At 40.4% G+C, this 27,298-nt stretch overlaps 1 pseudogene; it reads right to left on the reverse strand.

Moving 5' to 3' along the window:
- Positions 1-2,221: 2,221 nt before the first annotated feature.
- On the reverse strand, positions 2,222-3,209 carry LOC124075991 (ribosome biogenesis regulatory protein homolog; annotated as a pseudogene).
- Positions 3,210-27,298: the final 24,089 nt, after the last annotated feature.

Consider the following 27,298-nt stretch of genomic DNA (forward strand, 5'->3'; position numbering starts at 1 on the left):
AGGGGCTGGGCTGGAGTCTCCTTTTTTAAGATTTGGCTAATGATTATGGGAAATGTGGTTTAACTGAGAACTCTGCCTTTTCAAATTCAGAGAAAATGTCCCAATATCTGAAGGGGGAACATCACACAAGGGAAGAGAACTTGAGGCTGCAGAGGGAAATGGAGAGAAGAGAAGCCTTCTGTTCACAGGTCTTGAAGGCCAGGTCCAGCTTAAAAATGGATGATAAGAGGTATGTTCATATGCTGTGAGTTTTGCAAAAATATGAAAACAAAACAAACAAAAAACAGGCCTCAAGAGACCTGTCTTTGCATAATATTAGATATGATGCCAGAGATGGCTTTACCACATACCAAATTTTCTGTGGTGATGAATGCCACCACTTTAAAATAGGTGCTCAGATTGGGATGAAGGCAGGTGGTTATCCACTTTCCTTAAACAAAAAGAAGACAGAAAATTGCCATGATTTCATGGGAGAAGAAATGGAAGCTGAGCTTGCATTTGTTATTGACTTAGTCTAATTCTGTGTTAAATCTATTTAAAGCATGGAGGCGTCAAATTCCTATGAAAGGATAAGCAAGCTATGTGGCAGTCTGAGGAGATCGTTGCAGCTAGAGGTTGAAAGAGCTAGCAGGAGACAGGTAGAGGTTATTGATGTCCCAAGGACTTGCCTCAACAGATTCAATAACTTTTGCAGCTACTTTAAAAAAATAACACTAATGCATTGTGTTCGTCTGCTCAAGCCTTTGTGTTGACCTCTCTGCACCACTGTTAGTGGGCTGAATTGAGGATATCCATTGGTTAACCAGAGGATTCTCAGCATTTGTCCCTCATCACCCCCCTCTTGCAGAAATCACGGTGCCCTGGCCTTACATAGAACATGTCTCAGTATGAGAGGTGAGTCTGAGCCTCCTTGGGGGGTCCTCCAACTGCACCGGGCTGCCAGTGTGTGAGACTAGGGTCTACTAGTAGCACCGTCTGTTGATATCAGACATGTCTGAAATCAAGCAATATTAGCACACCCACACTCTCTTTTATGGAATAGATCCGGGGTCTGACAAGTTTTTGATCAGTTTGCTGTGGAGTTTCAAGAAAAATGTAAGATTTTTCTGTAATGGAAGTCTATAAATGAGAAGAAAATTATAAAAACAGAATAGTAGGTTATCTTATTTAAAATATCTTGTCTGCGTGCTTCCTCATTTGAAAATAATAAACATTATTCTTTCTCAAAAGTTTGTATTACAAAACTGTCATCCTTAATTCTAAATTTCACTGATCTATTTCTGACAGTTTCCCATTTTCTCTAAAAATCCTCTGAGAATCATTTGACTAAAAATGTCAGCCAGAACACTAAACAGCCTTTTTTTTTCTTAGACACAGACACATCTTTTTTTTTTTTTTTTAACTTAGGGGTTTTTTAATATTTATTTTTTAGTTGTAGTTGGACACACCTTTATTTCACTTATTTATTTTTATGTGGTGCTGAGGATGGAACCCTGGGTCTTGCACGTGTGAGGCAACTGCTCTACCACTGAGCCACAGTCCCGGCCCCAGACACATCTTTATTAAATACCTTTCACAACAGTTTCTTTAAATTGACTTAGGAAGATGTCATCTTTCCTCTCCCCTCCCAGATTTGATGAGCATAAAAGCTTGTTACAAAAATAACAAATAACGGACTATATAAATTAATCTACCATAAGCCTCTAAAATAATCAACTCTCCCTCACTGCATGATCCAAAGGTAAAATGACCAAATTATTTTCCTAATTCTTATGTCCTCAAATATAACCTTCATCACCAGCTAAACTTTTGTTTGTGGGAAAAGCGTTAATCTGTCAAGTCAAACACTTATATATTCTATTGAGGGGAGGACAGTTCTGTCCCTTCAACCTCAAGCTCAATGAAAACAGTTGTCCCCCTCTTTCTGCACCTGGCCCTGGAACTGTACTTAAAACTTCACATTTATCATACACTTCTTCCTTTTTGGGGGGTGGAAGATGGGAGTACCAGGGATTGAGCCACATCCCCAGCATTATTTTGTATGTTATTTAGAGACAGGGTCTCACTGAGTTGCTTAGCACCTTGCTAAGTTGCTGAGGCTGGCTTTGAACTTGCGATCCTCCTGTCTCAGCCTCCCAAGCCCTTAGGGTTACAGGCATGCACCACCATGCCAGCCAGTTCTTTCTTTACAGAACAGGTTCAAGGGTGAAGTGTTCCTTCCTCACTTTCCTCCTTGGGGCCGTTCCCCTTTCCTCTTGCCACCCAAGCCAGGTGGCCCAGAAATCTTGCCCCCCAGCTTTCTTTCCTCTTCCCTTTTGACTGGGCAGGTTGCCTTTCCTCTTGACTCCAGGACCCTGCCAGCTCCCTTTTCTCTTGCTTTTCTGGCTAATTTTCCTCTTCTTGGTCTTCTTCTCTCATCTGCTTATTGGTGGCCCTTGTCACATCCAGCTGAGGCTTTTGGCTGTTTATGACTCGAAGTAGCTCCAACTGGTTCTTTTTTCCACTGCAAATTCCCCCCAAAGGAGCTGAAATTTCCTTGTCTTGCCTGAACCCCGGGGAGCCTTCTCTTTGGGGAGGGGCTTCTAGGAGAACCCCAGAGAGGCAGTGGAGATCGAGCATGGCGCTGCTCAGCTCCTCCTGACTCTGGTGTCCTGTAGGATGCATGCCGGCCAGTGCTTGTTCTTGGCCACACGATCCTTCTTGGTCTGAATCCGCTTTGCAAACTGGTCTTCTAAGGGGTTGGTGCCACCGGGAACCTCGATCAGCCATTCCTTGGTGTCATCCCAGGCGCACTGCCACTGGCCACCCACCCCGTCCCACACCAGATTGGTTTTCTTCATGGGATGGATGCCCTTAAGGAGTGCGAGCTGCTGCCAGAGTGTAAGCGGCCCTGGCCGTGGCAGCGGTTTCTCACGTGGCAGGCGTGGGGTGGGCTCGGGCAGCCTGGCCACCAGCTTCTCTTCCACACTCTAGGTGGGCAGCTGCCACAGCTGGTTGATGAGCAGTTGGGTATTGTCCCAGGCCAGGGCCCGCAGCTCTGCCTGGGGCCAGTGGCAGCAGCACAGTGGAAGTGGGGCCCAGTCCAAAGCCGGCAGGTTGTCCAGGTCAAACCCCAGCTCCAGCTCCTGGTGCACCGTGATGCGTTGCCGCTTCTCTGCCTCGTCTTGCTCAGCCTTTGCCAGCAGCGCCTTCATGCTCTGGCCCTCCATGGCTCTGGCTAGGTCCTCTGGCTTTGAGGCAAATAGTTGAAGTTACTTTTCTTCAGAGTGGGGCCCCAAGTCTCAGCTACTCAACCATGTGCGGATGCCCAGATACTCTAACCAGCCTATTAACTACTTTATTAACCACCTTAAGACCCAGGACAGACCACGTGTTACCTACATTGTACCCTGTACCAATTCTGAATAAGACATACTCTAGGGACAATTTCTTCTGACCGTGGTGACAGTACTGAAGGTTTTTTTTTTGTTGTTGTTGTTGTTGTTGTTTTTTAGAACTGGTATTCACTCCAGAAGATTGACTTTACATTTTGTAGGTCAGCTATCCCAGACAGAGTAACAGCTGCCCAATAAGTACTTCTCTACCTACTAGGAATGATGACATTACACTTGGGAGAAAGAAAATAATCTGGCCCTTAAGACCACAAGAGTTGGTTTTGGTTGCCTACCTGGATGTAGAATACAAAGAAAGGTCCCACCTGGTGTCACCATGTTGGGTCACTCTTAAGAGAATAGGAAGAACTAGTGGCAGACGTGTAGTTGAAGTACTTGTGAAATTGAGGAACTTGATTTTGTTCAAGTCCCTTAAATCTGCTTGGAGGTGGCCATGTCCGTTCCTCCTGTGAACTGACTTGTCAGGGATGAGATCTTCCCTTGCATAAGTGTGCCAGCACACAGGGCTGCAAGGCCCACAAAGGACACAACGGTGTATTAGGAAGTTTCTCAAGCAGAAATTTCTCTCTTTGGCACTTGTGCTTGGCTCACAAAGTGAAAGCTGATGTTTCTCACAATCACACTTCAGCCTTCTCGGGCCTGAGATGATGTTCAAGTCTAGGAAGAAGTCAGACTCAGTTAAGTGTGACTGAGCATGACCAGCCACAGGTGCTCAGTGCTCACATCCTCTGTGATATTCTAACCTGTGGCCATTTGTAAAGCATGGCTTACCTTGTAAGCAGTTCATGAGCATTCGTACCTTTAAACTTTAATTTGATGACATTGATCTCACGGGGCTTCCTTATTTTAAGTTTCGAATAACAATTTAAATATAGAAATTAAAACAGGGATGTCTTTGTAATTCTTAGGACAGTGGAGATAATTTCTGCATAGCGATGGTGTGTTGGACAAAAGGCTGGTCCTCTCTGTTGTGTGACAAGCCTCTGTGACCATGTCTCCTTCCTGAGTGAAGATGTCCTGAATTCCCTATATTATGCCCCTGTGGAGTGAGGTTTGTCAAACAGTGCAGCAGTATGACTTGGGTGTTTGTGTTATAAACATCTCCTAGTTACAATATCACTTGGAAAGTTCCGGATTTGACTTCAAGATGTGAACTCCGAACATTTTATTATAGGAACTCTCTTAACAACTATTTAAATGTAGATTTGATCATTTCCTCCTCTTTCCTCTTAGGTATTTTAATAAGATATCTGCATAAGGGTTAAGATTATGGACTATGTCCAGCCCAAACCCTCAAACACCTTCTCCAAGTTCAAGCAGGCCAGTCACCTGGTAACTGTTACGTTTTCAGCTACCTTAGTGACTGATTTCTGGTATGTTTAATAGGCAACCCTGATTAATTTCCCTTCTACCATTTAAAAATCTTATAGACAGTTTTTAGATTAAAAACACCAAAAAAAACCAAAAACGAAAATCACTATCAAGACTGAGTCTAATCTTGAAAATTTTAAGCACAAAAGCTGTAGTGTCAGCTGGTGATTTTCTTCTTGTTTTTCAATCTTGAGAGAATTTGACTCCAAAATAGCTTTTAAAAAGAGATTGTTAAAAAAAAAGAAGAGGAAAAGAAAAGGAAAGAAAGAAAAAGAAGATTCTCTTTAACTATGATATTGTGTCTCTGTGGGTAGACAGAATCCCTGGGTAAATTTTCTTGTAACATATCTTTTATGGATTCCTTTCTTGTGTTCCAAGTACCTTATCTCATTTTTATCCTCAGAATAATTATTAATGTAAGATTATTTTCTCCATGTTAAAATGGGGAAAAGGGATTAGGAGGCCCACCATTTACTGGTCATAGAGCCAGAAGAGGGAAGGCAGGCACAGCTGTTTTCTAAGCCTATGTTCTTCTTAGCACGAGCTGCTACCCAGTATTTCTCCTGTTCTGTGGGTGGGACTTGGCCCCTACAAGGAGAGAACTTGTGTCTGCCAGTTGGCTTTTGGCTTTGCTCTCAGAAGCCTTCGAAGGCAGGCTTGTCTCATCTGACCCTGACTGCAGCCTGCCTGGGGCTTCTGGCTGGGCACCTGTACTGTGTGGGGCTCTTGGGTCAGGAGGGCAAGTAAGTGATTCAGCAAGAGAGAAAGAGGAAGTGGAGGAGAGGTCAGGGGCAGGTGGAAGAGGGGGAGGAAAATCAGGTGGCAGCGGAGGCTTGTATCTTATGGCCTACATGATGACACTTGGTTTTCTTGGGCTTGCTGATAAAAATGTTTTCAACAGAATTGGAGAAAAAGTGTATGGAATCCAGGAGGGGACGGACAGAAAATTTCACAGTCAAGTGGAGTCAAATGGGCTATATTGAAGGGGACAGGGTAAAAGTTTTTTTTGTTTTTTTTCCTTTCCTTTTGATACCAGGGATTGATCTCAAGGGGCACTCAACTTCTGAGCCACATTCGCAGCCCTATTCTGTATTTTATTTAGAGAGACCAGGTCTCACTGAGTTGCTTAGTGCCTCGCTATGTTGCTGAGGCTGGCTTTGGACACATGATCCTCTTGCCTCAGCCTCCTGAGCCACTGGGATTACAGGTGTGGGCTACTGCTCCTGGCTTGTAAAGGTTTTTTAATAAAGAAAAATAGCTTCCAGTTAGGGCAACAGTATTTCATTTTTCTATTATAATCATTAAAACAAAGGACATTCCTTAAGGTTGATGCAGGGGAAATGGTGTTGTAATGCCGTTGGCTGTATAACATGAGAAAGAAAGTGTTTTGTGATTTGGGGATCCAGCCCAGCGCTGGGCTGCTGTGACTTTTCTTTTCTTTCTTTTTTTTTTTTTAAGAGGAGAAAATTAAAAGATAAAAAGTCTAAGATGAAGAGTGGCAGCTTTTGTACACTTCAGGCCAGTGTGCTGTCTGACATCAGGCAGGGGAAGGGGACTGATCACAGAGTAAAAGGACCTTCTATCATAGATCAATGGCCTGGTGACGGCCCCTTGTTCTTGCAAAAACATGTTCCTGAATCTTTTCTTCTAGTCTCCAGTGGCCTTGAGTCTCTCTCCAAAGGCTTCTCTTCCTCTCTGCCTATTTTCCCAAAAATAACTCTTGGGGTTCTGACCCTGATAAAAGTCATTTTTTCTTCCTAATGATTTCTTGATGTGAAAGGAAGACATTAGTCAGGAAGAGGCAAGGTTGAGGGTTCTTTTGTAGTTATGATGAGGATGCTGGTTTTTGTTAATATTTTATTTGATTTATTGAAACCTAAATAAATTTTTAGAGACATGTAGTTTCCAATTGATTAAAAAGAACATTACAGTCATTAGAAAAAGAAATACAAAAGTCTGACTTTGGTTCAGAATATTATTATTCTATTATAGCAAATAGGAAAATCTTATTCCATTTGCAAAATTTTCATTTTCTCTGCACCTGTCCCTGTAGGGAGACCTATAGCAAGTGTGGGGCTTGCTTGGATAGATGAGCTTTTTTATTTTCTCTTAAATTATGTAATAAATAATACCTAGATTTTTTTTTCTTTCAGATAGCCTAAATGAGAATATTTTAAATGATACCATCAAAGTAGATTTTATCTCCTATTTGGTGTTAGGATCACTCCATTCTAATCTGGTACTATTGCAATCCATACATGGTAGACCAGCAAAACATGAATATTCTAATTTTCTTTTCACTTTAGTTTTTACTGGAATAATTTGTGGTTCTTAGTGTTAAGAATATCTCATCACTTCCTTAGTAGAAATAGGCTGTTCGTAGATTTTTGTCTTTCCACTTTATTTTGGCTTTTCTTCTCCCTTCCTGTTTGTTGTTAACACTGGAAATCTTGCACTGTGCCAACCTTTTGAAGTATTTTGCATCCCCTTTTGCAATTTGATTGAAAAATACCTATTTAGCAATTTATGAAAGGCCCTCCTCTTGATTGCATGCAGATTTGTATTATATTCTGGAGACGTGTTGCTTTTGAACATTTGTTTTTCTTGTTGCTAGGGGATTGCACATAGGGATCCATGTTCCACCAATATATCAAGTCTTTAGTGGCATTATGCAAATGGTATCCAAGAGACTTTGAGGTACTAAACAAGGAATTGGCAAAATTTATGTGAAAAGTGTTAGAGTAAAGATTTTATAGGGGCTGGGGATGTGGCTCAAGCGGTAGCGCGCTCGCCTGGCATGCGTGCGGCCCAGGGTTCGATCCTCAGCACCACATACAAACAAAGATGTTGTATCCGCCGAAAACTAAAAAAAAAAAAGAAAGAAATATTGAAAAATTCTCTCTCTCTTTAAAAAAAAAAAAGATTTTATGCTTTGTGGGCCAGGAGTTCTCTGCTGTCATAGCCTGAACTCTGAAATAGGCAATAACTGAATGTATGGCTACATTCCAATAAAATTGTATTTTCAGGGGATTGGGATATAGCTCAGTGGTAGGGCACATGCTTTGCAAGCATGAAATATGGGGTTTAATCCCAGCACTTCAAACAAAACAAAACAACAACAAAACACTCCATGTACAAAAAAGGACTATGGGCTAAACTTGGCCCACAGGCATTAAAATACTTGTGTTAAACCCAAGGTGCTGTTAAACGCATCGAATCTTCATGGGTATCCAGTATGCATGTCATTGTCCTTTCCATAGGCCATATGTTTTACTAGGAACCACACCATTTTTTTCTATGTGGACTTCTTGTAGAATTCCCAAGACTTCAGTTCAGAAAATAAGACTATTTTCTGAATGTCCTTTTGTTACTATTAATGAATTTAACATTTTAACATGACTAATGACCTTGTTCATTTGACTAGTATAAAATATCCTAGAATTAGAGGATTTTTAGCTAACAAGAAACACTGCTCTCAAAACTGTTATTTTTTCTGTGATTTTTATAAGTATGAGTGAACTTATAGTTTATAAAATAAATCAGGAAGAAATATCCAAGAAGTTTTTTAAGTGTATAATTTCACTGATTTATTACTTAATATTTTGGTCTAGGTTTTTTTGGTGCCATAAAAATTCAACTTTAAAAATCCATTGAAGTGTTACAAACATATTATATGATTATTATCTAAGGATAGAAAAATACAGTAAAATAAGAAGAGAATCATATCCTCCCCAATAATGCCATTTAGATGTGATATCCTTGAGAGAAGGGTCTGTTCCCCCTGACTTCAGTTCGTTTTCCTTTTTTTATTTCATTCTAAATTTTTTTTGGAGGGGGACAGGGTTCTGGATCAATCCCAGGGCATACTCTGCCAGTGAGCCATGTCCCAGGCTCCCTATTCATTCTTTTTTTTTTAATTATATTTTTTGTAGTTGTGTTTGGGCAGCATGCCTTTGTTCTATTTATTTATTTTTATGTGGTGCTGAGGATCAAACCCAGTGCCTTACACATGTTAGGCAAGCGCTCTGCCACTGAGCTACAGCCCCTCTCCGTTCATTCTGGAACTCACTCTGCAGTGATTTTTCTCTTCCAGCATGCCTCCAAAATTGTTTTCCCAAAAGTTACCACTGATTTTCACTTTAGTAAATCTAGTCTAGGCATAATCGTTTTACATCTACTCATTGAACAATGAAAACACATCCCCTTGAATTCCAAAATCCCCAAGCTGCTTGAGGGGGTTAGACTCCATGCAAAGACTGTGCAAAATGAGGCGCTTTTCTCTTCCACAACCACACCCAAATGTATACACACCCACAACCCTCACCAAATCATTGGAGTACAACAGAGAATACAAGGAGACAATGCAAAACCAAGAACAGTGTCACTGAAGGGGGAAGGAACGCTGTTGCCTTTCACCCAGGTCCTCCCATTGCCCCAGCGGGAGCAGTTTGTCACGATAGTGGGAAAACGCCCGGTTCTCTTTTTTCCCCTTGGAGATCAGCGAGGAGAGAGGAATGAAAACCCAGCATCCTGCTCTTCGGGGTCTGCTTTCTGTCCAGTGACAGGGAGCACAGGTGGCACACTTTGGATAGCTGGGGAGGGCGGAAAACAGGGAACTTGGCAGTTCGTCCTGCAGTACTCAGGACAGACACTAGGTGGAGGAAGAGGCTCTGCGCTTCTGGACCCATAGAAGGCGCGAGCAGCTCTGCCTGGAAAGTCAAAGGACAAGCCCAGAGAGGACGCCTCCCCAGAAAGGATGCCCGGCCCTGGGCTATCTAGCTGGGCTCACAGGTGAGGGCCTTGCCCTATGTGAAGCCACCCGTGAGAGAGGAGATCCACACTGAAATTCTCAGCCACAGACACACCAGGTTAAGAAGCACTCCAAGACCACGCAGAAGACAGAGCCATCTTATTGTACAAAACAAAATAAAAAACCCAATAAAAATAATATAAAACAAAAAACCCTGAGGACTTAAAATATGAGGCTTCTTGGTATTTGTGTTAATAAATAATGACCCAAACACTTTAATTTTTTAAGTACTTAGAAGTATTATAATGAAAAGTGAATGCTGTAGGAAATCCCATGTCAAGGATAAATCTATTCAAAACTGAAAATACAAAGGATCACTAAATTTGTGGCTTTCAATCTTTTGTGGGTTTTTGTTGTTGTTGGGTTTTTTTTTGGTGTGTGTTTGTTTGTTTCTGTGGTATTGGGGATGGAAGCCACGGTGCTCTAACTCTAAGCTACTTACCTAATCCTTGCCCTTTGGAAAAAATGTTTAGTTTTGACTTGGGGTCTTGCTCAGTTGCCCAGGCTCTCTCTGCCAATGCGGTTCTCCTCCCTGTGTGCTGAGATTACAGGCTGGGGCCACAGTGCCAGTGTCTCAATTTCATTAAGGGGGAAAAGAAGGCAAGTAGAACTGCATTGTTTGTAAAGAGAAAGCAAAATAGTTAGAACTGGAAGCAGTATTTTAAAAAAAAATAGAATTATAAGAGAAAACAGTTTAGAATTACTAGCTATTTATTTAAGAATCAAGAGGGAGGATGATTTCTTTTGGGGGGAGGGGTACGGGGATTGAACTCAGAGACACTAGACCACTGAGCCACATCCCCAGCTCTATTTTGTATTTCATTTAGAGACAGGGTCTCACTGAGTTGCTTAGTGTCTCGCTTTTGCTGAAGCTGGCTTTGAACTCTCAATCCTCCTGCCTCAGCCTCCTGAGTTGCTGGGATTATAGGCGTGCACCACCATGCCCAGCGGGAGGGTGATTTTAAAAATCTATTTATTTATTTATTTATTTATTTATTTATTTATTTATTTATTTATTCTAATTAGGTATATGTGACTGCAGAATGAATCTTGATTCAATGTACACAATTGCAGTGTGACTTTTTATGCCTCTGGTTGTACATGATGTAGCCTTGCACCATATGTGCAGTCATACATGTACCTAGGGAAATGATATCCATTTCATTCCACCATTTTTCTTGCCCCCATCCACCCTCCCTCCCCATTTGCCCAAAATTTCTCCATTCTTTCCATGCCCTCCCCATTATGGATCATCATTCACTTATCAGAGAGAACATTCAGCTTTTGGTTTTGGGGGATTGGCTTATTTCACTTATCATGCTATTCTACAACTCCATCCATTTACCTGAAAATGCCATAATTTTATTTTTAATACTGAGTAATATTCCATTGTGTATATATATTGCAGTTTCTTTATCCATTTACCTTTTGAAGGGCAACTAGGTTGGTTCCACAGTTTAGCTATTATGAATTGAGCTGCTATAAACACTGATGCAGCTGTGTTACTATAGTATTCCAATTTTAAGTCCTTTGGGTATAGACTGAGAAGTGAGATAGCTGGGTCAAATGGTGGTTCCATTCCAAGTTTTCCTAAGGAATCTCCATACTACTTTCCAGATTGGTTGCACCAATTTGCAGTCCCACCAACAATGAATAAGTGTATCTTTTCCCCCTCAGGGAGGATGATTTTTCAATAAAATTTCATTCCAATGAAAAAAGTCAGTAAATGACAAACATGAGTGGGTGAATTATCATGCCACCAACGGGACTATCAGCTACCATTATAAAGGCAAGGGACCACAAAGGTTGGGAATAGTTCTGTTCTAGCTAACATTAAACACCAGATCATTAGATACTGGCTTAAGGAGTTTAAGAATATTCTGGATCATGAGGATCTAACATGGAACTCTCAATGTGTCATTTAATTAATGTGGAAAAACACAACTACTAAAACCTCAAAAATGGTGCAAAATTGTCAAATGAATGGAAAAAACAAATTAGGATATTTGCAAAGAGAATCTATCAAACAAGAAAATATATTCTAAAGAAATAAGTCCAGAAGAGGAAGAGATACCTTCTCAGAGACTTCAACTCGAATCAACAGTTTAAAAGATGAAAAATCTGGGGGAAAATCTCAATAGATAGGGGGAAGAAAATTTGTGTGTTTCTAATCAAAACAATAGTGGAAGTATGAAGGAATGACTTGACTAGAACAAGCACCATCTCTGAAACCAATCTGGAAAGCAGTATGGAGATTCCTTAGAAATTCATTAGAAAACTTGGAACGGAACCACCATTTGACCCAGCTATCCCACTTCTGAGTCTATACCCAAAGGACTTAAAATTGGCATACTATAGTAACACAGCCACATCTCTGAAAAGCCAGGAGACAATGCCATTTTTAGACAACAAAACACTAGTAACATTTCAAATAAAATCTTCAACCTACTAGGCAGGTGCACTGGTGCACGCCTGCAATCCCAGTGGCTCTGGAGGCTGAGATAGGAGAATCGGGATTTCAAAGCCAACCTCAGCAAAAATGAGGTGCTAAGCAACTCAGTGAGACTCTGTCTCTAAATAAAATACAAAATAGGGCCGGGGATGTGGCTCAGTGGCTGAGTGACCCTGAGTTCAATCCCTGGTACCAAAAAAAAAAAAAAGAAATCTTGAACCTGAAGCTGGCTAGCTATAGCTGGTACTAGTCAGCCATCAATAATCATTGTTTAAATTACTATCTAAATAGTAAGTAGATTTATTTAATTAAATAATTTAAAAGGAAAGGAGGTCAATAGCATATGTACTAGAAAAGATTGGAAAAAAATCTTTATTATTATTAATCTTGGAATTGTTCACTTAGGAAACCTGAGACTTGTAAAAACTGTCAGCATATTTTAAAACTGTAATGGGCTATGAATAAGAGGTAAATGTAGGACACAACAGGTTTATTCATATTAGGCATTGTTGATCATTGTGGCTGTTATCTCCAATCTGTTGCAGACAATAAAACACATAAAGAATCCCTCAAAAATATATAGTGCTGGATTTGACGTACAGGTACTAATTTGTTGACCCTTGTGCCATATCCAAGTTGTTGATAATACAGCAAGTCTTTTAAAAGGTATCCTGCATTTCTGTCTTTTTGTTTCCTAAAGATAATATATTTCATTGTACACCATACCGTGTCTTTCAGCAGTGAGTTTGCATATAATTTTCAAAAAATCAGTTTGTAAATTGACATTATTTTCTGAGTTTTTCCTTTTATTTTTGTTGTTGAATTCAGTATTTCTACATGACTAATCTGCATATTCAAATAGTATGAAATATCCTAGAATTATCTGACTTGCTTCTTTGCAAGAAACACTCCTTGAAATGTCTATTCTTTCTGTGTTCTTTAATTGTAAGCATGAACAAAATGAAAGCTTATGTAACATATAGTTGAGAATATACAAGGGGCCTTTTAGTTTTGTTATCTTTTTGATTTATGATCTAAAACCTTGGTCTAATCTGGTTTTAGTGCCACATGTATGCAATGTTAAAAATCCTTAAAGTATTACAAATATGCTATATAGCCCTTATATGAAGATTAAAAAATATAAACATGAGCAAAACCAGATTAGCCCCAATTATGTCCTTTGGCTCTGATGGCCCTGAAAGAAGGTCCTGGGGTCTGTTCATCTCCAGCCCTGAAAAAAAATAAGAAAACAAACCAAACCAAAACAAAAGAGCCATCAAAAATAGTGTAGAAGTAAATATTGCCAAGCAAATACTTAAAAGAAAAAACAAAAGTGAGTAAAGTAGACTCATGAAGGGTATTGAAATACATGGTCTGTCATAAAGAGGATAAGGGCACTCTGTGGCTGTGAATTGTCACCAAAGATTCTTTGCTCAGTTGCAAATATGCCATTAAAGGAAGCCAGGGAGGCTTGGGTGTTTTACAGGAAGGGCCTTCAGGAACTCGGGTTACAGACCTAGGACTGCAGAGAACAGCTACGTTTCTAACACCTAATCCACCTTACTAGTGTACCCTGGATTCTGGGCAGACAGATGGTGTACATTCACAATACAATTTGATAGAATTTAGAAACATGCCTAAAACATGTGGCTTATTACAGAAGAAAAAAACTAATTTTTAATTACGAGCATCCAAAAGTCAAGTGGGAAAGCTGTGATCCAACCCAGTGCTTGTCACACTTAATCTGTTCCCTATAAAAACATTCACCTCTTGGTTTTATGGTTCACTTCTTTTATGCTTCATTGACATATGTCTCCAAATTGTATAGAATTGTATGTCAGACTGTGCATTCACAACTAACACAGTTTTCACAATTACACAGTGAAAAGGAGTAAAATGTTTTATTATCCTTTTCTTTCTTAGGAGAAAAACAAATGTTTGAGACAGTGGCAAAGTCTCGCAGGGATTAAACTGGGTGAGGCTGGTTCAAGGCAGCATGCTCCAGTTTTGCACAATAGCTAGGGACCAGTCACCACCAGTGAAGATGCCACTAATAGCCATGGACAGCCACTGTCCTACACTGGGGACCTAGGGGTCACCAGAACTGAGGGGATTTTCAGCCCAGACAAGTAGCCTGGGAGGGAGGGAGCCAGCACCTGTGGGCTGGGAAGCAGAGTAGGTAAGGGCAGGAGGAGGTTAATGCAGGTGCTAAACTTCTGAATAAGAAGGGTACCTGGCCCAACTTTTAGGGCTCCTGGCCTGAAGTGCAGGGGCATGAGCTCACATGGCTCTCTGGCAATGAACTGAGGTAGTGTTGGGCAAAGGAGGACTGATTATTTTGTCCCTGCTGGTTTGTTCTTTCCAACATTGTGTTGGCATTAGAAAACTCTAGTCATAGCATTTTAGGGATTTCAGAATAAAAGCTGATGCCTTTGCAGGTTCTGTTGCCTGGCCAGTGTCAGAACTGACAGCCTGCAGGCTGCTAGGGGGGACATTTATAGCCTGACTCTCATAGCCCTTACAGGGTCTGAAGAGCAGATTAGAGCTGTTGGACACCCACACTGGCAAACAGCCACCAGACCTCTTCCTCCTGAAGGCTGCCTCCCTAAAGGTGTTGTTCTGGGCGATTCCGCTTCCCTAGGGTGGTCCTTGCTCACTACAGTGGGCTGGGGCGTGGGCAAGGTGAGCATGTACTTGCCTGCTTTCTCCTTCCTGGGCACCAGGCTCCCCTTGTGTGTGTGTGGGGGGGGAGGGGTGTCACTCAAGGCTCCAGGAGGGTGCCCAGGCAGGAGCCCCAGGTTCCCTGGCTCTGCAGCAGTGAGGCTCCAGGTGGCTGCCAGGGAAAGAAGAGGCAGGGTGCCTGCCCAGAGCTAGGGGGCTGCTGAAATAAACCCCTGGGACTTGAAGACGTGGAGCGAGTGGACAGGTGCCAGGGAACAAAATGAGGGAGGGTGGGGGTAGAAAGCTCATCCCAACAGGTAGAGACGTGGCCCAATGCCGCAGCCTGGCTGGGCACAAATCACGAGCCACTGAAGCAGGAACAAACCTTATTTCTGAACTCCACCAGCACACTCCATACAGGCTCCCTGGGAATTCTCCCCAACGCCACCCACGCGGCTCCTCCAGGAACCACCAACCGGAAATCCCTCCTCCAGCACTTCCCCAACCAAAGGGAACTCTCTGGGAATCCCTGCGAGAACTCCAAAGTAGCAGGCCAAGGCGGACAGCAGGGGTCTAATATACACAGCTTAACATAACCATTATCATCTCAATGGCTTGCTGGAGTCACCTCTCAACCACTCCCTTCTGGCAAAAATGCCTTGCGTCATTTGGACTCAGCTATGGCTCTCAGCAGCCCAGATGGGGCTGAGGCTTGCTGCTGCCCAAGCCTATCAACTGCTCAAGGGGCAATCAGAGAGAAAGATGAGGAAGAAGAAGAGGAGGAGAATGACTGTAGGGCAGGTAGGCTGGGATGTTGGGATCTGGAAAGCAGCTTAAAATGGTACTTTTTCCATATACCTATATGCTTATCCAATGACATTGTTTTTGAGTTTATCCAATGATAAGCAAACAATAGAAACATGGATTTAGGCAACTCCAGACCAGCTTTTCTTTTTTTTTTTTCCTTTGACTTTTCTTTTTTTAAATTGATTTTATTATTTTTTTAAAATACACGACAATAGTGGAATGCATTACAATCCTTATTACACATGTAGAGCACAGTATCTCTGTATATAAAGTATGTTCATGTCAATTTACGCCATTATACATGTACTTTTTTTGCATTACAATTCTTAATACACATATATACCACAATTTTTCATATCTCTGTTTGTATATAAGGTATGTTGACCCCCGATTCAAGTCTTCATACATGTACTTTGTATAATGATGTCCATCACATTCCACCATCCTTGCTAATCCCCTCCCCCCTCCCTTCCCCTCCCATCCCTCTTCCCTATGTAGAATTCATCTAATCATCCCATGTTCTCCCTCCCTACCCCACTATGAGTCACCCCTCTTATATCAGAGAAAACATTCGGCATTTGTTTTTTGGGATTGGCTTTCACTTAGCATTATCTTCTCCATTGCCATCCATTTACCTGCAAATGCCATATTTTGTTCCTTTTTAATGTTAATATTCCATTGTGTATAAATGCTACATTTTTTTTTTTACCAGATTTTCTTTTCTTGGGTTTATTTGCTTATATTTTAAAAAACTTATTTTTTTTTTACATTTTTTATATATATACCAGACTGTATTTTGACACATTATACATACATGAACTTCCCATTCTTGAGGTTGTACATGATGTGGAGTTACCCTGGTTTTGTATATTCATATATGAACATAGGGAAGTTATGTCTGATTCATTCTACTGTATTTCCTGATCCCTTTATTCCCCTTTGACTAATCCAAAGTACTTCAGTTCTTCCCCCCCCCCCACTCCCTTATTGTGTATTAGTCCGATTATCAGAAAGAACATTCAGCCTTTGTTTTTAGGGTATTGGCTTATTTCACTTAGCACAATAATCTTCAGTTCCATCCATTGACAGGCAAATACCATAATTTCATTCTTTTTTATGGCTGAGTATTATTCCATTGGGTATATGCATATATACCACATTTTCTTTATCCTTTTGTGAATTGAGTTGCTATAAACATTGATTTGGCCACATCACTATAGTATGCTAATTTTAAGTACTTTGGGTATATGCTGAGGAGTGAGATAACTGGGTCAAATGGTGGTTGCATTACAAGTTTTCTGCATCCTGCTTTCCAGAGTGGTTGCACCAGTTTGCAGTCCCACCAGAAATGTATGAGTGTACCTTTTTCCTCACATCCTCGCCAACATTTATTGTTGCTTGTATTCTTAATAATTGCCATTTTGACTAGAGTGAGATGAAATCTCAGTGTAATTTTAATTTGCATTTCTCTAATTGCTAGTTATGTTGAACATTTTTTCATATATTTGTTGACAGATTGTATTTCTTCTGCTGTGAAGTGTCTGTTCAGTTCCTTTGTCCATTTATGATGTGGGTTATTTGTGGTATTTTTTGTTGTTGTTGTTAAGTGTTTTGAGTTCTTTATATATCTTGGAGATTAATGCTCTATCTGAGGTGCCAGTATCAAAGATTTTCTCCCATTCGGTGGGCTCTCTCTTCATGTCATTGTTTCCCTTTGCTAAGAAAATTTTAGTTTGATGCTATCCCATTTATTGATTCTTGATTTGACTTCTTGTGCTTTAGGGGTCTTGTTGAAGAAGTCAGTTCCTAAGCCAATGTAATGGAGAATTGGGCCTACTTTTTCTTCTAGTAGGCACAGGGTCTCTGGTCTAATGCCTAGGTCCTTGATCCACTTAGTTTTGTGCAAGGTGAGAGATGGGGGTTTAATTTCATTTTGCTATATATGGATTTCCAGTTTTCCTGACACAATTTGTTGAAGAAAAAAAAAAACTTTAAAGATATTTTCTCTAATGTATGTTTATAGTGCCTTTGTCTAGCATAAGATAACGGTATTTGTATGAATTTGTCTGTGTCTTCTATTCTGTACCATTGATCTTCGTGTCTGTTTTGGTGCCAATACCATGCCATTTTTCTATTCGCATAATTCAAGTTCTGGTATTGTGATGCCTTCTTCTTTGCTTTTCTCACTAAGGATTGTTTTGGCTATTCCGGGCCTTTTATTTTTACAAATGAATTTCATGTCTACTTTTTCTATTTCTATGAAGAACATCAATGGAATTTTAATAGGAATTGTATTGAGTCTGTATAGTGTCTTTGGTAGTGTGGCCATTTCTACAATATTAATTCTGCCTATCCAAGAATGTGAGTGGTCTTTTCATCTTCTAAGGTAATCTACAATTTCTTTCTTTAGTGTTCTGTAGTTTTCATTGTAGAAGTATTTCACTTTTTTTTGGTGTTAGATTCATTCCCAAACATTTTATTTTTTTCTTTGAGGCTAATTTATCTTCTAGTCAATTCATCATTGATGCAATTGATTTATGAGTATTAATTTTGTATCTTGGTACTTTGCTGAATTTGTGAGTTCTAAAAGTTTTCTGGTGGAGTTACATGTCTTCTAAATATAAAATCATGTTGTCAACAAGTAGGTATAGTTTGATTTCTTCTTTTCCTATTCATATTCCCTTAATTTCTTTCTTTTGATTGCTCTGGCTAGGGTTTCCAGGACTATGTTGAATAAAAGTGGTGAAAGAAGGCATCCTTATCTTATTCCAGTTTTCATAGGGAATACTTTCAATTTTTCTTCATGTTGGCCTTGGGTTTAGCATATATAGCTTTTACAATGATATGTTCCTATTATCCCTAGTTTTTTCTATCATGCTGTATTTTGTCAGATGCTTTTTCTGCATCTATTGAAATAATCATGTGATTCTTCTTTAAGTCTATTGATGTGATGAATTATGTTGATTTCCATACATTGAACCAACCTTGCATCCATGGGATGAACACCTCTTGATCATGGAACTGCCATTTTAATATGTTTTTGTATGTGATTTGCCAGTATTTTACTAAGAATTTTTCCCTCTATGTTCATCAGGGATATTCATCTGAAGTTTTCTTTCCTTGATGCATTTTTGTCTGGGTTTGGTAACAGGGTATACTACCTCATAGAATAAGTTGGGAAGGGTTCCCTCCTTTTCTATTTCATGAAGTAATTCGAGGATGATTGGTGTTGGTTCCTCTTTGAAGGTTTGGTAGAACTTGGCTGAGAATCTGTCCAGCCCTGGGCTTTTCTTTGTTGGTAGGGTTTTGATGATGTCTTCAATTTCACTGCTTGAACTTGATCTGTTTAAATTATCTATGTTCTCCTGATTCAAATTGGGTGGGTCATATGTCTCTAGAAATTTGTCAATATCTTCATGATTTTCTATTTTTTTGGTATATAAATTTTTAAAATAGTTTTTGATTGTTATTTGTATTTCAGTAGTGCTTGTTGTGATCCTGTTCCTTTTTCATCAAAACTTTTAGTAATTTGAAATTTTATTTTTTTTAAAGAACCAACTTATTGTTTTGTTAATTTTTTTTTTGGAGAGTTTGTTTTCAATTTCATTAATTTCAGGTCTGATTTTTATTATTTCTTCTGTTACTTTTGGTGCTGATTTGTTCTTTTTCTAGGACTTTTGAGATGTAATTTCAGGTTATTTGTTGACTTCTTATTCTTTTAATGAATAAGGTCAATGCTTAGAACTGCCTTCACAGTATTCCAGAGATTTTGATCTATTGTATCACTGTTCTCATTTACCTCTAAGTTTTTTTTTTTCTATCCCTGATTTCTTCTTCTATCCATTGGACATTTAATAGTGTAATAGTTTCCTGGTATTAGAGTAGCTTCTATTTTTTATTCATCATTGATTTCTAATTTCATTCCATCATGATCTGATAGAATGCAAGGTATTTTTTTTTTTTTTTTTTGTATTTGCTAGGAGTTGTTTTGTGGGCTAAGAAACACGAAGACAGATTTTCTAACTGAATGTGCTAAACTTCTCTGGAGACCTGCTGGAACCCAGGGGGATGTGGAAGGGGAAGAAAAGGAGAGACAGGGAGATTTACAGAGACCATTTTAAGAGGGTTCTCTTGGAGACCAGCCATTCAGCATCCTAATGTTGCTGTCTACTTTAAACCCAGTCGTGGGTCTCTGGCATCTGGAAGACTGCGGGGGCAGCTGCCCTAGCCAAGGTCAGAACCTGACCTTCCCCTGGGGCCTCCTCCCAGTGTGCTCCCCCATCACGCACGTAGGAAACTTCAGCTCGGGGAGGGCACCCCTGCCTGGGAGTGGGTATCTCCTGGAGCCGAGGGAGAGCTGAGCCAACAGAGCCTCTTTCTTGTCCTGTGGGGTTCAGCCCTGGCGCCACAGGGGACTTCCTGGCCTTCCATGGCGGCTGCAGCATGGATGGAGAATCTCTAGCATGGTTTCTGGCCAACCTAGGATGCTCTAACCCAGCAGCCCCAATGAGCGGTCCGATAGGCAGACAGAGCCCTGGAAACAGCAGGGCTTGAGGTTAGGGACCCCCAGAGGCCAGCCACAACTGTCAGGTGCTGCAGGGCCGCCTTGTTGGTGCTGAACTTGGGTGAAGCTTGACTGGCCTTCCAGGAGCTCAGGGCGGTCCTCTCCTGTACCACGTTCCATAGTATGTGGACTGGCACCAGGAGGCTTAGGCTCCTTCCAGCCCCAGCTCTGGCGCCATCACAAGCTGGGCTTCGTGAAGCTGAGGGCGAGCTCTCCATCTACAGCTGATGATCTACAGGGACCTGGGGGCGCCCACCTCCACTCCAGCTCTCAGCGCCTCCACTTCCACTGGGCAGCGGAGCTCGGTGCTGGCTGGAGCGCAAGCGACCGACCCCCAGGTGCCGGGTCACTCCTGGCCAGGCACATCAGGTCCTGCCCAAAGGTTGGGGTGCCAGGAACGCACTTGCGTTTAGCAGTGTTGCTTGGCAACCACTATTCCACCTTTGGCAGTTACCTAACCGCCCAACTGCCCTGTTCCCAAGCTGGGGACTGACCTATAAACTCCGGCATGGGTTCGGGAAAACAGAGACAAGCCCCGTGGGAGCAAAGGCAGTAAAGTGGCCTCGGAGAGACGAGGATGTACGCAGCCTTGATGGATTTTCTTGACTTCAGCCTCGGGAGTACGGTTTTGGGATATAACCCTATAGGCAAGATCCACAAGGCTGCAAGAAATGGAAATGTAGCCCAAGTGAGACGTCTGCTCTGTCGGGGAAGTTACATCGATGACGCAGACAAGAAGGACAGGTACATAGAGCCCGGAGGGCAGGGACCCCAGGGGCAAGGGGCCAACCGGGGAAGCGGGACTCATGAGGCAGAAGTCTGCACCATCCAGGCTGCGTCCAGGGGGACAGAGCAGAAGGGAGTCCAGTTCTCCTTCCACCCGATGCTGGGCTTTTATGCCTCACGGACCGGACAGCTGGGACCTGCAAACCTCGGAGCTCAGGTCCTCTTAATGAGCTGCAAAACTTCAGCTGCTTTCCCAGCAGCTTACAACCCCCCCTATAGAGCGACTGATTGCCTGTTTAAGAGCGATTTAACTCACAAAATTAAGTACACACAGCGGTTTATTGTTAATGCACACATTTTAAAAAGCAAGTTATATACATAGTAGAAAAGTGTATTCTGAGAAAAATATTTTTTCCAACTGGAAGATTTTTCCAGTGCAGCCCAATATCCATTTGCATTAGTGTACACCTATGTCCTTGTTCTCTACGGAGGGGCCTCAGGGGGACTCTTTGAAGTGGGAAGATGGCTCCGCCGGCTTTCTAATGGTCGTGTTTAAAGTTATTTCACACTAGTGTATTTAGGGGTGCCACTTCCACTCCTCAAGATATTTTACTTATTTCTCACGCTTCACTAATTCCTTGACTTCTGAAGTGTCACTTTGTGTCATCTTGGTCAGCCAACCATCTTCATGACAAGATGTTGACGAGTACTCCATTAACTTCACTCACTTCCGAGAGAGTGGAACAGAGTGCACGGCAGCTTCCCCTTTCCAAAGCACCACACACATCACATCGTCCTGTTTCCACTTGTCACCACTGCAGGCTACGGCAAGCAACTTCTGCCAAAGCTTCCCGTGAAAAATTGCCGATTCCCACTGTTCGGATACCCTTTCCTGTGGTTATCCAGTCCCGCTTCTCTATTTAGGCAGCGTCCCAGCGACCCACCAAGGCGGCAGGGGCAGCACAGGGAGGGCAGAGGACAAGCAGAGGGCATCATGGGCTGCTTGCAGCCGCCCTAACGCCCCTCATCCTGCCTTGTTCTCAAGGGACCAGGGTAGCCAAGAAGGGCCTGGGCCCTGCTGTGATTTTTAAAAAATATCTATATTTTTTAGTTGTAGAAGGACACAATACTTTTATTTTATTTATTTTTATGAAGTGCTAAAGATCGAACCCAGTGCCTCAAACGTGCTTGGCAAGCTCTCCACCACCCAACCACAACTCCAGCTTTGGTGTGATGGTTTTGAATAAGAATACTCATGATCCCCAAAGTGTGAGCTCTTTCTATGATGACCAATTTTTGTTTGCCAATAAGGATATCAGAGTTTTAACATTTTGAGACATTTCAGTCTTTTAGGGTTGTGACAACACAAAGAAAATGTTTGTAATAAAGACTTGTCCTTCTGGGTATCAAAATACACAATTAATTTTTACAAATTATGTGTTTGCCAACAGATGAAAAGGATGGGGGTGGTGGTGGAACAGAACAAAAACCCAGAAACACCCAAATCTCTGCAAGTATTTGGTATGTGCTGCTGGTGACATTTCATATTAGTAGGAGACAAATTATTCATGAGTGAAATGCCTGTTTGTTGTTTGGAGAAAACTAGACTTTTATGTCACAAAAGTGATTCCCTGATTGAATATAGATGATTAATTTTAATACAAAATGAGAAAAATGCCTGAAGAAAACACAAATGCCTCTTTATACATTTTATGTTGACAAAGACCTACCTAAACTGAAAAGAAGTCTTTCTCTCTCTCTCTCTCTTTCTCCCCCCCCCCCCCCCCCCCCCACACACACACACTTTAATGCTAGGTATTGAACCCCTGGCCTGGACCTTGCTATGTATGTTCTCTACCATTGAGCTGAACTCCCAACCCCTGATCTCTAATTTCAAATTGGGCAAAGTAATCTTTTCCTAATGCACAAGTGACCTACGAACATAGGAAAAAATATTTAGTGTCCCTGGTAAAAGAAGGAATTTAAGTTCAACGAGGAATAATTTTTAGCTACAGAATTTGTGAGGATGGAGAGCAGTAATACTAATGCTGCTGCTTAAGGTTTGGGTTGTTTTGACTTCTCAAATGGTGATCTGATAGTGACTACTGTACCACACTGAAAAATGTATGTGTCTTCACCCATCAATTCCATTGTGCTAAATACCTTTAGGAAATAATAAGAGATACATACGGTTTGTTTTTCTCGGCACTTCTTAAAATAGCAAAGTATTTTAAGAATTGGATACTTATGCATTTTGAGAGGGTGCTTTATGAACTCTGAACAAATCCCCTTCCTAGGACCCCTCTACATTATGCCTGTGCCTACGGCCAGCCAGAAGTGGTGACACTTCTAATAAAGATGAACTGCAGCCTTCAGCTCTGTGACAGTGACGGCAACACACAGCTGATGAAGGTAGATGTAGCCTGGGATTTCTGCAGGGAATGAATTTATTTGAAATGCTTAGAATAATAATGATTTAATAATTGAAAACTGTGGAATGCCTGCCTTTATTCCTGAAATTTACAATCTATTTCTTGGTACCAAACCAACAGGCTATAGAACACAAGCAAGAGGAGTGTGCAACAATTCTTTTAGAAAATGGTGTTGATCCAAACATTCAGAACAAAAATGGCGCAACTCCTCTCCACTGGGCCGTCTTTTGTAGGAGCACTTCAATGGCGGAAAAACTGCTTTCATTTAATGCAAATATTGATGCCCAGAGCAAGGTATCATCAACCACCTTTATTTCTAAAATATTTGAAATACATTTGTTTAAACAGTGACTTACATCAGTGCATGTTGACTATAAGCAGGATTTTCTTGATTAGAACCATAGCAAATGTTGAAACTTTTTTTTTTATAGCTCATGGATATATTTAGTGTGCTTCTATCAATTGAGTCAGTGTTTAAAATTTGTGAAACTCATGCATAAATCTAGATTTCAAGCTTCTTCTGAAGACCCAAATGAAGTCACCCTTGAGCCCACGTTAGTGCGCATTATGCTCTGCAAAAAGTGTCCTCTTCATCCGAGGCGTGCGTGTTCTCCAGTTTGCTGTTAGCAAGCTGCAGCATTCACTCAGATCTATGATGGAGATTTATAATACATTTTGATTTAAGATTTCAAAGAGGCATGATAGTTTCTATTATCTTACAAAAGAATATGGCCTATATAATATATTAATCTCTGAAATAGGATTGAATTTTAGAATTTAGAAATTGGCATTTTTAAAACCTTTTCCTTATGTATACTATAAAAGCCATATTCCCCTTAGAATTTCCATAAACCTGATTAAGTTTCTTATTGTTAGAGGTGGATAGGTTTTGCAGATTGCAAGCAGAATTATATCTTTCTCTTCAGCCTTGTTCTGTAAAAATGCAAGTAAGCGATTTAGTGTTTTCCTTGATGCCAAAAATAATCCATGTAAATCAGTATAATACTTTTGTTGGTATACAAAGTTTCTGAATTATATTTTGCCTAAAATTATCAATAACTTTTCACCACAATTAAAATGAAACCAGAATGAAAAAGAATTTTTTTATCATCATAAGTGAAAATACATTTTGTATTCAGGTTCCTAACATATAAGATAATTATCTTTCATCAAATAATAGGAGAAAACCCAGGAACCAATTGGGAATAATAACCCAGGAACCAATTGGCAATCAAAGTTCATTTGAAGCCTCTTTCTTTTAATTCAGAGCCCATTTTCTTAGTGACCCATGTGGAGCAGGAGTGCTGACATTGGTGTCTGGGATCCTGACACCAAATAGAAGAGAATCCAGAGGGTTTGTGTAGCATGGAGGCATCTCCCATGTTTTTGGAAAGCTCTCAGAACTGCCTCTCCCTGATGCTCTGATTCTCCAAATGCAAATGTCCATTATGAAAAAGAATTTTCAAGTAGGTATTAGCAATAGTAAATAGATTTCTTTAATACTGGACACAATTTGAATCAAGGGATATTTCTGATCACATTTGGTATTTCTGGGAATATAGATACTCTTTGGAGTATAGATTGATAAACTCTGCTCTAGAGAGATAGATTTAGCTCATTGAGTCAATAAAATACTTAAATCCTTTACTACTACATTTTTGGGGTTGGGTCTATTGAGATAAAAGATACAGTCCCTGTCCTCAAGAAGCTCTTGGTTTAGATGGGGTGGGGATCATATAGCTCCAAGATACCACGATAATGGCTGCAACAGAGGCAAAGACTCCTGGAGGCAGTAGACGTTTTCTGCAAGTTTGGGAGATGACAGAGTTCATGGGGCTATTGTAGGCAGAGAAGGGCATCTCAAGGTGAAGGAGCAGCACAGGTGGAAACACACTGGGGTGAGAACAAAGAGGCTACTCTTAATTTACTTCATGTGTGTCTGTGTTCATATGGTGCTTTTATAAGACTTGCAGTTCAGTTGAAAAATAAGCAATTTTTCTTATACTGTTTTCCAGTATGGAGACACACCACTTTTACTTGCTCTACAGTACAACAAACTGCAAATGGCAGAATTTTTAATCCAGAAGAAAGCAAATATACATATAGTTGACAAGGAAGGAAGGTAAAGTAGTTTGTTGTTTTTTTTTAAAAAAAACTTTAATGGTGTAGTAACAATTACTCAAGGCAAAAATGTTAAATAAATAGTAAGGGGAGAGGCTGGGGTTGTGGCTCAGTAATAGAGCACTTGCCTAGTACATGTTAGGCACTGGGTTCGATTCTTAGCACTACAAAAATTAAAAAAATAGCAAGGGGAATATTAACATGATTATTGAGATAATACACCCAACTTTTAGGTAGAAATGCAATTATTCAGACTGAGCAATACAAATAAGAGTATGTCATGTGATTCATGCCCTTATAATTATTGGCTGATGTTTGTTATCTGATTTTGTTGGTCACATGATCTAATGTTAGTTAATGGAATTTCATAGTAGTTTTATAATGTATGGACTTTTAGTTTGATTTTTGATTCATTATTGAACTTCTTAACCTTTATGTTGTATTTAACTTCTTCTTCTTATATAATTTTCCTTTAAAAATGCTACATGGAGCAAAAGTTGGCATTTTGTCATTTGACTCTAGGTTTTAAATTCCTTTCTTTGCTGAGTATTGATGTTAGGTTATTCCTAAGTGAGCACTGGTTGCTGTTGCCAGATGTTGCTTATTTCCTAATGTATTTTGATGATTTTATTTTAATTGGCATGGGAAGGGGGAGGAAAGATAGCTTTAATGGGATAAATGTTTCCTTTAATAAAGATAGGACTGGGGGGTGACAGATACAGAGATTGGCTTAAGATTCAAAGACACCTGGGTTGCATTCCAAGCTTTCATAGTTGCAAAGTGAGTCACCTTGGAAACAATACTTACCACTAAATATGTTTGCTGATATGAAAAAGAGGATAATAGCTGCTTGAAGATTACACACATAGCTGGAGTTCAGCACCTAGCAAACGCTTATCAGTGTCCTTAACTGAAGCAACAGTGATAAGCACCAGCATTATTATTGTTTTAAGCCTGCAGATAACTTTTACTTGCTTGACCTTTAGCTGACTGTGAGTTACAGTATATTACATCAGACTAAAAAAGAAATGGAACATTCTTCATTGAAATCTTTACCCACTATGGATAAATGATCTCATTGTGGTTCTCATCCATCAGAGGGTTTTGTTAATTTTCCCCCTTTGGACAAGAGGTTTCTTCTTTCCTTTTAGACTTAGAGATGATTTGCAAAGATGGACACTTGATCTCCCAAGATGTTTATGTATGTTAGTATATGTAAAGCAAGCTATTTAAATGGTAAAATATATCAAATTAACTCTTTGAATAGCTTTACTAAAATGCCTGAGTTATCTCTCCATTATTTTAGAACAACTCTCATGTTTGCTGTGAAACATAAAGCAAAAAATATAGTCAAGCTGCTTCTTGAAGGTGGTATTAATGTCTCTGCTGAAGATAAGTCTAGACAGACTGCATTATCTTACGCTATTGCTAGTGGTCAAAATGCGTAAGTATTTACATTAAATACTAATCTTCATTAAATGGAGTACAAAATAATCAAAACTATTGCATCTCACTCATGAGGTGAGCTTTTGTAGTTCTGGTATGTGTGGAATAGTAGTGAGTTAGTCAACTACATCGGCTAGAAACCCTCCAAGTCTAGACTAGTTAGAAGTAGAGTGCAGGATTCACCTACAGTTTCTTTCTTTTCTTTCTCTTTTGGTGGTGCTGGGGTTTGAATCCAGGGCCTCATGCATGCTAATTAAGTGCCCTACCACTGAGATACACCACTAACCCATATCTTGGGAATTTTTAAACTTTTGTCCTTAGGATTCCCAGCGTTATCCATTTCATTCCAAGAAGAAGCCCTATCCATGGAGTGCAAATACTGTCATATATTTGATTTTTCTAATTAGCTATCTGGGTCTTGAAATGTCTAGGAAATCTCCTTATTTTCCCCTAGGAGCTAGCTTTCCTACCACCCTTCATGAATTTCCCAAGGACCCAAGGAGTTCCTTAAGACTA

The sequence above is a fragment of the Marmota monax genome, unplaced genomic scaffold (assembly GCF_021218885.2).
Source record: "Marmota monax isolate L192 unplaced genomic scaffold, Marmota_monax_Labrador192_F-V1.1 WCK01_AAM20220418_F8-fsc00019, whole genome shotgun sequence".
Taxonomy (NCBI): domain Eukaryota; kingdom Metazoa; phylum Chordata; class Mammalia; order Rodentia; family Sciuridae; genus Marmota; species Marmota monax.